Genomic DNA, 9,617 nt, shown 5'->3' with positions numbered 1-9,617 from the left:
GATGGCTGGATGGCATCACTGACTCAATGGACGTGAGTCTGAGTGAACTCCAGGAGTTTGTGATGGACAGGGAGGCCTGGCGTGCTTCGATTCATGGGATCACAAAGAGTCGGACATGACTGAGCGACTGAACGGAACCGGATGCAGTTACACATTTACACACATATGTAGTGATTTATGTGTGTGTATATATATATACACATATACATATATATATACATATACATATATATTGTTATATATACAGTGTAATTGTTACACTATTATATTACATATATATATAATATACATATACATATATAATATAATATACATATATATGTAATATAATAGTGTAACAATTACACTGTAAGGTGATTACTTGAGTCAAGCTAGTTATTTCCAAATGGCATACTTACCATTTGGGTGTGTGTGGTTAAGAGCACCTGATTTCACTCTCTTAGTGAATTTCCAGTATAATTATAAAAATTTGATAATCCCCAATGTTGGCAAGGTTAAGTGTGACTATTCACACTCATATTCTGATAACAGTATACATTGTAGAAAGTTATATTACAGCATGTTGCAAAAGTCACCAAAGTAATCATGTCCTTATGTCACTTTTTCTTTTCTAAAAAGGTTTATTAAAGATAGAATTTAGTAAAAACTTTATTTATATTTTAAATGCTCTCCAAACAAAAGATGCTGCTTAGTCATGTCCGACTCTTTTTGACCTCATGGACTGTAGCCCACCAGGTTCCTCTGTCCAAGGGATTCTCCAGACAAGAACACTGGAATGGGTATATATTCCCTTTTCCAGGGGATCTTCCCAACCCAGGGATTGAACATGGGTCTCCTGCATTGTTGGCAGATTCTTTTGCCGTCTGAGCCACCAGGGAAGCCCAAACAGAAGATGGCCATCCATATATTTGAATATTGTACAGTCATCAAAAATAGTAATTATGACAACCTTAAAATATTTCTCGTATGACATTAACAAAAATAATCAAGACACTAAATTCATCTTTTACCATGGCTAGAGTTCTGCAATGGCACCCCACTCCAGTACTCTTGCCTGGAAAATTCCATGGATGGAGGAGACTGGTAGGCTGTAGTCCATGGGGTCGCTAAGAGTTGAACATGACTAAGCGACTTCCCTTTCACTTTTCACTTTTCACTTTCATGCATTGGAGAAGGAAATGGCAACCCACTCCAGTTTCTTGCCTGGAGAATCCCAGGGACAGAGGTGCCTAGTGGGCTGCCGTCTATGGGGTCGCACAGAGTCGGACACGACTGAAGCGACTTAGCAGTAGCAGCAGAGTTCTGTAAAGGTATATATGTAAGTGTCCAAGAGATGAACACTTTCACAGATAAATTGCTTTTAAAATTGTGCTAGAGAATGAGATAAGTTTCTTTCAATTTAAAAACATGTCTTTTATATTTTTAACTTATTTAACCCAAAGGTCAGTTATCGATATATGATGTTGCTATGGACTCTTTCCTGGGTCTCCAGGAGGATTCCAAACTTCCCTCCAGGAGTTGCTGTCCAAGAAGCCAAGCACCAGGGTTTCATACACATGAGCCCAGTATGCCTCGCTGGACCACCCATCTCGCTGGACCACCCCTAGGTAACTTTCTGGTCATTTTTAAAGCAAATCCCAAAGATTGCAGCAGGTCAAGCTACAAGGTAAGTGTTATTTTGGACTTCTTAAAATTTAAAAAGTCCCAAATAATCTTACTTTAGATTGCCACAGTACTTGAGGTGGAAGGCACTGATACATTATATGTCCTCTGGAAGACAACACACTCATTCAACATTTTGGCGCCAGCAAAACTGATTTGGGCCACCTCAGAGCATGATGTCAGCCGTCACTGCAGATGATTCAGACTTGAGGATGGAGCTCTGACTACACTTTGACCCAAGAACAATAAATAGCAATTAATTGAGGCAATTGATTTGCCAGTCATTGGACCAACTGGAAAGTGGGATCCAGAAGAATAATTTGGTATGTATTTCAATGTAAGTTAAACTCTCAGAGGTGTCTGCTCTCGCCTAACTGATAACTCACACTCTTTGAAATTCAACCGCATGGGTAACTTTCCAAGCATAGAACCTCCCCCTGGACTCTTATTCACTAGCTTGTCAATCAGATGTTCAACCTTCCTTTAAAGTTTAAGCCTTATTAACCTACACACTGGATTTGACTGGTGATAGGCCACTCCAGACAATGGAAACCCCTCCCAGGTTCCAAATCCTCTCGTCCTGGTTCAGCTCCCCACAAATTCCCTGGAAAGGATGAAAGAATCACTCATATGTCTGGTCCATCGAATACAGGCAGTGTGAGAGGACCGTGTTTTGTTTTTTTTTTTTTTTAAGAGATTGTAGAGGCCCTGCTGATTGAGACATCTTGGAGGAAAACCAGCTCTGCTCCAAACCAAACTCTGCCTGGAGCAGGCAAGAGTGCCCAGCTCGGCCTTCAGAGGCTCTGCCGGGGTCTTGCTGTGCACGCCATATGCAAGATCCCAACCAAACATAGAGTTGGCAAAGGTCCCCATTTCAGAGACAGGCATGCCAGGGTTGCCCAGATACTGGTGGAAAGTCAGCTTCAGAGTTGGGAATGCCTAGTCGAGAGGATTCTAGCTGGAAAGTCAGTGACATTATTAGTGGAGGCAGCTTGGATGTCAAAAATATGGTCTTTACGACTGAGGCAGGGCAAGGGGCAATCCCAGGCCCCCGGGAATCCCACCATCCTTTGATTTCTTTCTTTTGTTCCATCACAGCAGAACATCACCTTGTTCTGAACAGTTTTTTCCATGAGTTTCCCAGAGTCTTGGCACCTCTGTCACTTTCCACAAATGCCAGCTTAAAAATAAAATAATGTACACACCCCTGATGAGTGGAAACTTACTGGAAGAAACCAAGATACATGGTGTCACAGACACGAAATAAACAAAGGGGAGAGTCCATGTTTCGTTTCCCAGAGCAGTGCTGCTTTTCAGCGCAAGGTGCAGATGGTGGAGAGGAAGGGAGTTTGGAGATTCACTGAGTTGTCTGGACGTTATTTTACTGGTTTTTAGAAATATCAGAATCATCTGCTCAGACCTCCAGTTCCACCAGCTCCCCCAGCTGAGGCCCTGCCTGTCCCTCTGCCCATATGACTGAGGCCCCTATGCCTTGGGGAGAAGCTTATGTAGTTCCTAACTGTAGAAAACCTCCACAACTGCTGGTAACTGAGTCAAGAATTACACAGTGAATCCTAGTTTAACACTGTTCCCCAAAAGTCAGGGGGTTGAGTAAATACTAAAAAATCTACATTTTTATCAATCAAAAATATCTGGTTTTATTCTCTGAATCTCTGCTAAAGGCACCATAGTGGTTTATATTTTAAGAGAAAACCAGCAAAAAAATGTTATATTTTCTGTTTCAAGAAATATTTCAGAGAGGCTGTTGTTAGTTTCTCTATGTTACCTCCCTTTACTTTCTCAGGGAAATGGTGAAAATATATCAGAATAACATGAAGACTGTTATTCATTTAGTGTATACTGAAGGTACAACAGCTGTTACAGACTTTTTCAAAAAGAAGATTATGAAAAGAGGAAGAAAAAAATTCCAAGTCTGCCCATGTTGTTAGTTTACTATATAATTTTATACGGATGATTGGGAGACCTTTAGAGGAAAACGAATATCAAAGACTTTAAGTTGTATCAGGGCTTCCCTGATAGCTCAGTTGGTAAAGAATCTGCCTGCAATTCAGAAGACCCCAGTTCAATTTGTGGGTTGGGAAGATCCCCTGGCAAAGGGATAGGCTACCCACTCCAGTACTCTTGGGCTTCCCTTGCTGCTCAGCTGCTAAAGAATCTGCCTGCAATGTGAGAGACCTGGGAAATCCTTGCTCTCCTCCTTACTCAATTTTCTCTCTAGTGCCCAAGCCCAAAAGAGCATGAAGACCAAATGATGTCCCTTATGGAACTCAGGCATTGAAGGAAATCATTGCCTACCACTTCGGCTCCTTCTCCCCCAAACCTGGAGGTTGACATGGTGCTTGGGTACGCAGGCTGGAAGGGCAGTGGGAGAACATGTCAGCGTTACACAAAGCATCTGAAGGTCAAGGCTGCAGCTGTCCTTCCACTCTGGAGGTTCCATGTTATCAGAGTAATTTACTAGCAGGTGAAATTTCTGACTCTCATCAGAGGCTAGCCACGTTCTTTCAAGGACATGCTTACAGGAAAGTGTACTGACTTCTGAGAACTCAGGATCTACACAGGGGAGCTGCTGACATGGCAGAGATGAGTAGAGGAGATTAGCTGTGATTTTCCAGGATTAGCTTTTAGTCTCTCTGATTGGGAATCTACCCCCAAAAGTGTGACCTCTCAGCCTCTACGTGTATGTAGACCAACAGCTCAATAAAGCTGACTCAAGTAATTCAGAATACTGTTGGATGAAGGAGGCAGCCTGATTTAGCAGAAAGAACATGGAGTTTTGAAGTCAAATACAAAATCTTACTCATGAGTTGTCTGACTCTATGAATCTCATTTTCCTTACCTGTAAAGTGGGGTAAAACCTCCATAACTAAAGAGTCTCCATTCTCCCTGAAAATGGAGAAAGTCTTTCTAAACACAAAGTCAAAGCATAGAGACATAAATGGAAGAGCAAAGTGACTGTCTAGTCTTTAAAAATGATAAAGAAATTAAGAGAAAATATCAAATTTGCAACTTTATATGTGCACACATTAATATTCTTAATAAAGAATAGTTGTAAGTCAATAGTAATGATCAACCACAAAATTTTAAATGGGCAACAGACATAAATGATCAATAAACATATGAAAAAAAATCAACTTCACTAAGTATCAAAGAATTATAAATTATTCCAAAATGAAATTCTGTATCTATCAAATTAGAGTAGACTTTTTAAAAACACCAAAGATTGGATGAGATAAAAGAAAATGTGTGTTGTTCATTATTGCAGGTGGGAATGCAAACTGGTATAACCTTTTTAGAGATGATCCAAAACTTTTAACGATGGTCATACTCTTTAACCAAAACAATTCCACTCTTGAGGATTGATCTTAAGGAAATAGTCACAGATGTGTTAATCATTTAACTAAGAGGATGTTTGCTCCAGTGCTGTTTGTAACAGCAAATATTTAGAAACACAACCTAACTATTCAGCATTCTTTCAAGTAAGTCATTCAACAAATATTTACTAAGCACTTAGTAAGCTTGGGCCTTGGACACAGTAGACCAAGTAAATCAAGGCAGTGCAATGTAACGCAATACTCTGCAGCATTAAAATGAGATAGAATCCTTAATGACAGAAGAGTCATCATATCATTAACTGGAAAATAAAAGCATGTTAAAAACAGAATGTGTAATATAATCCTATTTGAGGAAAAATATTTATATTTTCATGACATTTTGGAATCATGCAACAGATTTTCAAAGTGGTGATTGCTGGGTGATGAGAAATGATTATTTAAACCTCCTTCCTTTCTCTTTCCCTATATTACAACTTTTTCTCCACTAACATAAATCTTTTTCTTTTTAATTTTTTTGTCGCTCATTAATTTATTAAAAACACCAGCACTGTGTTTTGAAGATAAAATAAGAAAAATGTATGGTATATAATAAATGTCCCAAACATTCCATTTGTCTTTCTGTTTATAAATTATCCCCAACACTTTCAGTGGTCAGTTTTCTGAAAGCCTAAGTCACTTGAGTGTTAGCTCAAGCTTCTGGTTAGGAGCTAGATTTGGGGAATGATATCCTTCATCACAGAGCACTTGGGGTCGTCAAAGCAGATCGTGAAAATGCCAGCTCTCCCCTCATTTGGGAAAGATCATCCCGCCTTTTTCACTCCAGTACTTTTATTCCTCCCAATGTTCTTTTGTCACTGCAATAGTTTAACTTTCTCTCTGTTTTCTTTCTTGAGCTCTGCCAGCTTGTTTTTAATCTCCTTGCATTGATTTCCGTCCAATCTTTGAAACTTTAAGTTTCTTCTTTGAATTTTTTGGTTTTTTTTTTTCTTTTTAAGTGATAATAAAGTTAACGTTCTCTATAATGTTTTTGAAACTTTAGAGACCTACTTGAAGTCTTGTTTCCTTAGGTAACATATGTTTTCCTTCTGCTTTTTCTGGTGTTCCTTTCCTCCTTTTTCTTTGCCATATCTGTGCATAGACTGGATGTTGGATTCTTCTTCATATTTCTGACCTTTCAATGTGTCCAGATACTTATCAAATAAGAGTTAATGCAATGAGCAATTTTGTGTTAGATTTACTACCTATAAGTCTGTTCAAGCTTCCCTGATAGCTCAGTTGGTAAAGAATCTGCCTGCAATGCAGGAGACCCCAGTTTGATTCCTGGGTCGGAAAGATCCCCTGGAGAAGGAAGAGGCTACCCACTCCAGTATTCTTGGGCTTCACTGTGGCTCAGCTGGTAAGGAATCCACCTGCAATGTGGGAGACCCAGGTTCGATCCTTGGGTTGGGAAGATCCCCTGGAGAAGGGAAGGACTACCCACTCCAGTGTTCTGACCTGGAGAATTCCATGAACTGTATAGTCCACGGGGTTGCAAACAGTTGGACACGACTGAGCAACTTTCACTTTCACTCTCATAGGTCTGTTCACAAGATCAGTTATTTCCTTTATTTTAGGAAGGAAAACCTATTCCCATAACTTTGATGTTTTAAGAAGTTGGTTCGGCCTTTAGGCCAGCCCTTCTCAAAGTTTAAAGTACACAGAAGCCACCTGGAGACCTTGTTAAGATGCAAATTCTGATTCACTGGTAAGGCTTGGCCTGCTTGAGTGTGTGTGCTCAGTTGTGTTCGATTCTTTGCAGCAGGCAAAGAGATCACCAGGCTCCTCTGTCCATGGAATTTTCCAGGTAAGAATACTGGAGTGGGTTGCCATTTCCTCCTCCAGGGCATCTTCCTGACCCAAGGATTGAACCTGTGTCTCTTGCATCTCTGTGCACTGGCAGGCAGATTTTTTTTTTTAACCACTAAGGCACCTGGGAAGCCCCCCAAAATAAGCTTCTGAATCTTTAAAAGGAAATTCAGCCTTGCAATTTTTGGTGAATTTCTCTAGGTAATCAGTTTCAGGGAATGGGTTCTGAGGGCAGTGCTGGAGGAATCAGTGAAATCTGGGCAGTGTCCCACCTCCCCTGGACTCTCAGCTAGACCCACCAATCCTGTCTCTCTGCCCTCCCAGCCACACACACACACACACACAAACACACACATCCTTCTCAGCAATTTTTCCAACTAGGTTGCTCTCCTCGGGTCTCCTGCTTCTTCTCAGAATAAGACTTCAACTTCTATTTCAAGAAGAACACCTAGCTTCTTCTCCTTGAGGCCCTTTGCTACAAACTTAATTACCGCCTTTACTATTTAAGGGCTCTGTATTTGCCGATTTTCCTACTCACTGAAATTTATTTGCAACCCACAAATGCACCCCCAAATCAATATTCTCAGGGCCTCTTGTGATCACTGGTGGACATGCCCAATGTGGGGAAAAGCCAAGCCCTCTTCTCAATCCTCCTGCTGACACTCACATTCCCAGCAAAAGTCACTGACACTCTTATTTCTTGTTCCAGCTCTCAGACCATAAATAAGTTTGTTTTTGCTGTTTCGTCCCATTTTTCACATTTTCATGCTTCTCACTGGTGATTTCTCCATTTAAAATGGCCCCAACTGTAGTGTTGAAGTGCTGTCTCATGTCCCTAAATGTGCAGGGGCTGTGACGGGCCCCCTGGAGGTGTGCGTTAGGCAAGGTTCATTCACGTTACAGAGCCAATGGCCGTGAGCGCAACATGAGTGAATCAACAAGATGCATTACATGCAGTGTCTTTAAAGAAAAAGCACAGAAAACAAAGTTATGTCTTAATCGGTGGACAAAGATGTGAGAAGAGGTGCACAGGAACCTAGTATTCCCCCAGGAGCAGTGCTTCTGGTCATGGATGCAGTCTGCAGTGATGTTATAGAACTCGTTTACCACAAATAATAAGAATCGCCTTTGATCATTGGCACATCCTTTCCTCTGGTGCCATGGCTCAGGGCCATCCTCGCCCCTGTGTTCTCTGCTCTATCCCTTCCTTGGGGCCCTGGTACCATCACTTAGCTCCTGGGCTCTGTATCTTTGATATCTCTTTCCCCTGACTGTTTTCATCACTCTACACTCACTTTGAGGGCTTCCCAGGTGGCTCAGTGCTAAAGAAGCTGCTTGCAATGCAGGAAATGCAGGTTCAGTCCCCAGGTTGGGAAGATCCCCTGGAGGAGTAGATAGCAATCCACTCCAGTATTCTTGCCTGGGAAACCCCACGGACAAAGGAGCCTGACAGGCTACATACAGTCTATGGGGTCACAAGAGAGTTGGACTCAACTTGGCCACTAAACAGCAACACATACTTTGAAGTTTCTCCTATCGTGAAAAATACAGTCCTGACCAACTCCTATTGACTGTGTTCTCCCCTGCGACACTGAACTTTCAAGCTTTACGTGCATGATTTCCTTGACCCCTCAGACCAACTCTATAAGGGAGGTGTTATCTCCACGTTACAGATAAGGAAGCTAAAGTGCAAGGACTTTAAGTAATTGGTCCAAGGTCACACAGCTAATAAGTACTGAAGGATACATCCTCCTCTCCCAAACATCCAGATTTTCCTGTTCTTCTCCTACAAACTGCATCAAAATAAGATATAATTCATGAGTAGTTACTCCTGACTCTGCTGCAGCCAAGCCTGTGCCTTCACCAACCCCCTGGCACAGCTCTCATCAATGACCTTGAACAATCATATCCACCAGGGCTGCCAGCCCTTGTCTTCCCTGATTGTGCCCTTGCATTTGAGCTGACTGGTCAGAGCACCACCTTGAAGCTATTTCCTTGACTCTGAGCACAGTAGTTTTGTCCTTCTCCTTTATGCTGATCATTTCCTCTGTCACCAAAATGCCCCAGTATGTCACCCATACATCACCCTTGGGCATTAGGGCTTGCTTCTCTTTTCACAGAATTCCCCTTTACCTGGTGCTGTCCTCTAGACCCTAGAAAAGGAAAGATTGAGAGCTCCAGGCTCCATCTACTGACAAGGAATTTGCAATCTGGCTGAAAATTCAAGATCCTAGTGGCAAAAAGTGCACTTCCCAAGCCCATGTCAGTTTCAGCCCTGACTCTACCTGCTACAGGAAACCAGGGCAAGGAGACATCCCTGAAGATGAGAGCAACTGGAGAAGGCATCCTAGAAGAGGTAGCATGGGTCCTGAAGCTCATAGAGGATTTGGCTATGAAGACACAAGAGGAGAGATATTTCAGAAGAAAAAAACAAACAGACAAGTCCTAACACCTTCACCAACACTCTTTCCTCCCAACTCCAGTAAGTCCCAGAGGAATCACTCCACCTCCTGACCATCACAGTGCTGGTGGCCTGGGCCCCTATCGACATGGTGACCCCACTCTGTCTTGTGCTGCTATAGCCTGGCACTTGTGGCCTGTTCTGGTGTGGCATGCTCCCCTGGGGGGCACTCAGCAGAGCTGGTGTGTGATTGGCACAACTTAGATGGCTCAAGTCATAAAGAATCCACCTGCAATGTAGGAGATAAAGGAGATGTGGGTTCGGTCCCTGAGTCAGGAAAATTCCCCTAGAGA

The sequence above is a fragment of the Bison bison genome, unplaced genomic scaffold (genome assembly GCF_000754665.1).
Source record: "Bison bison bison isolate TAMUID 2011002044 unplaced genomic scaffold, Bison_UMD1.0 scf7180017864307, whole genome shotgun sequence".
Classification (NCBI taxonomy): domain Eukaryota; kingdom Metazoa; phylum Chordata; class Mammalia; order Artiodactyla; family Bovidae; genus Bison; species Bison bison.
Note: the sequence above shows the minus strand (reverse complement) of the source record.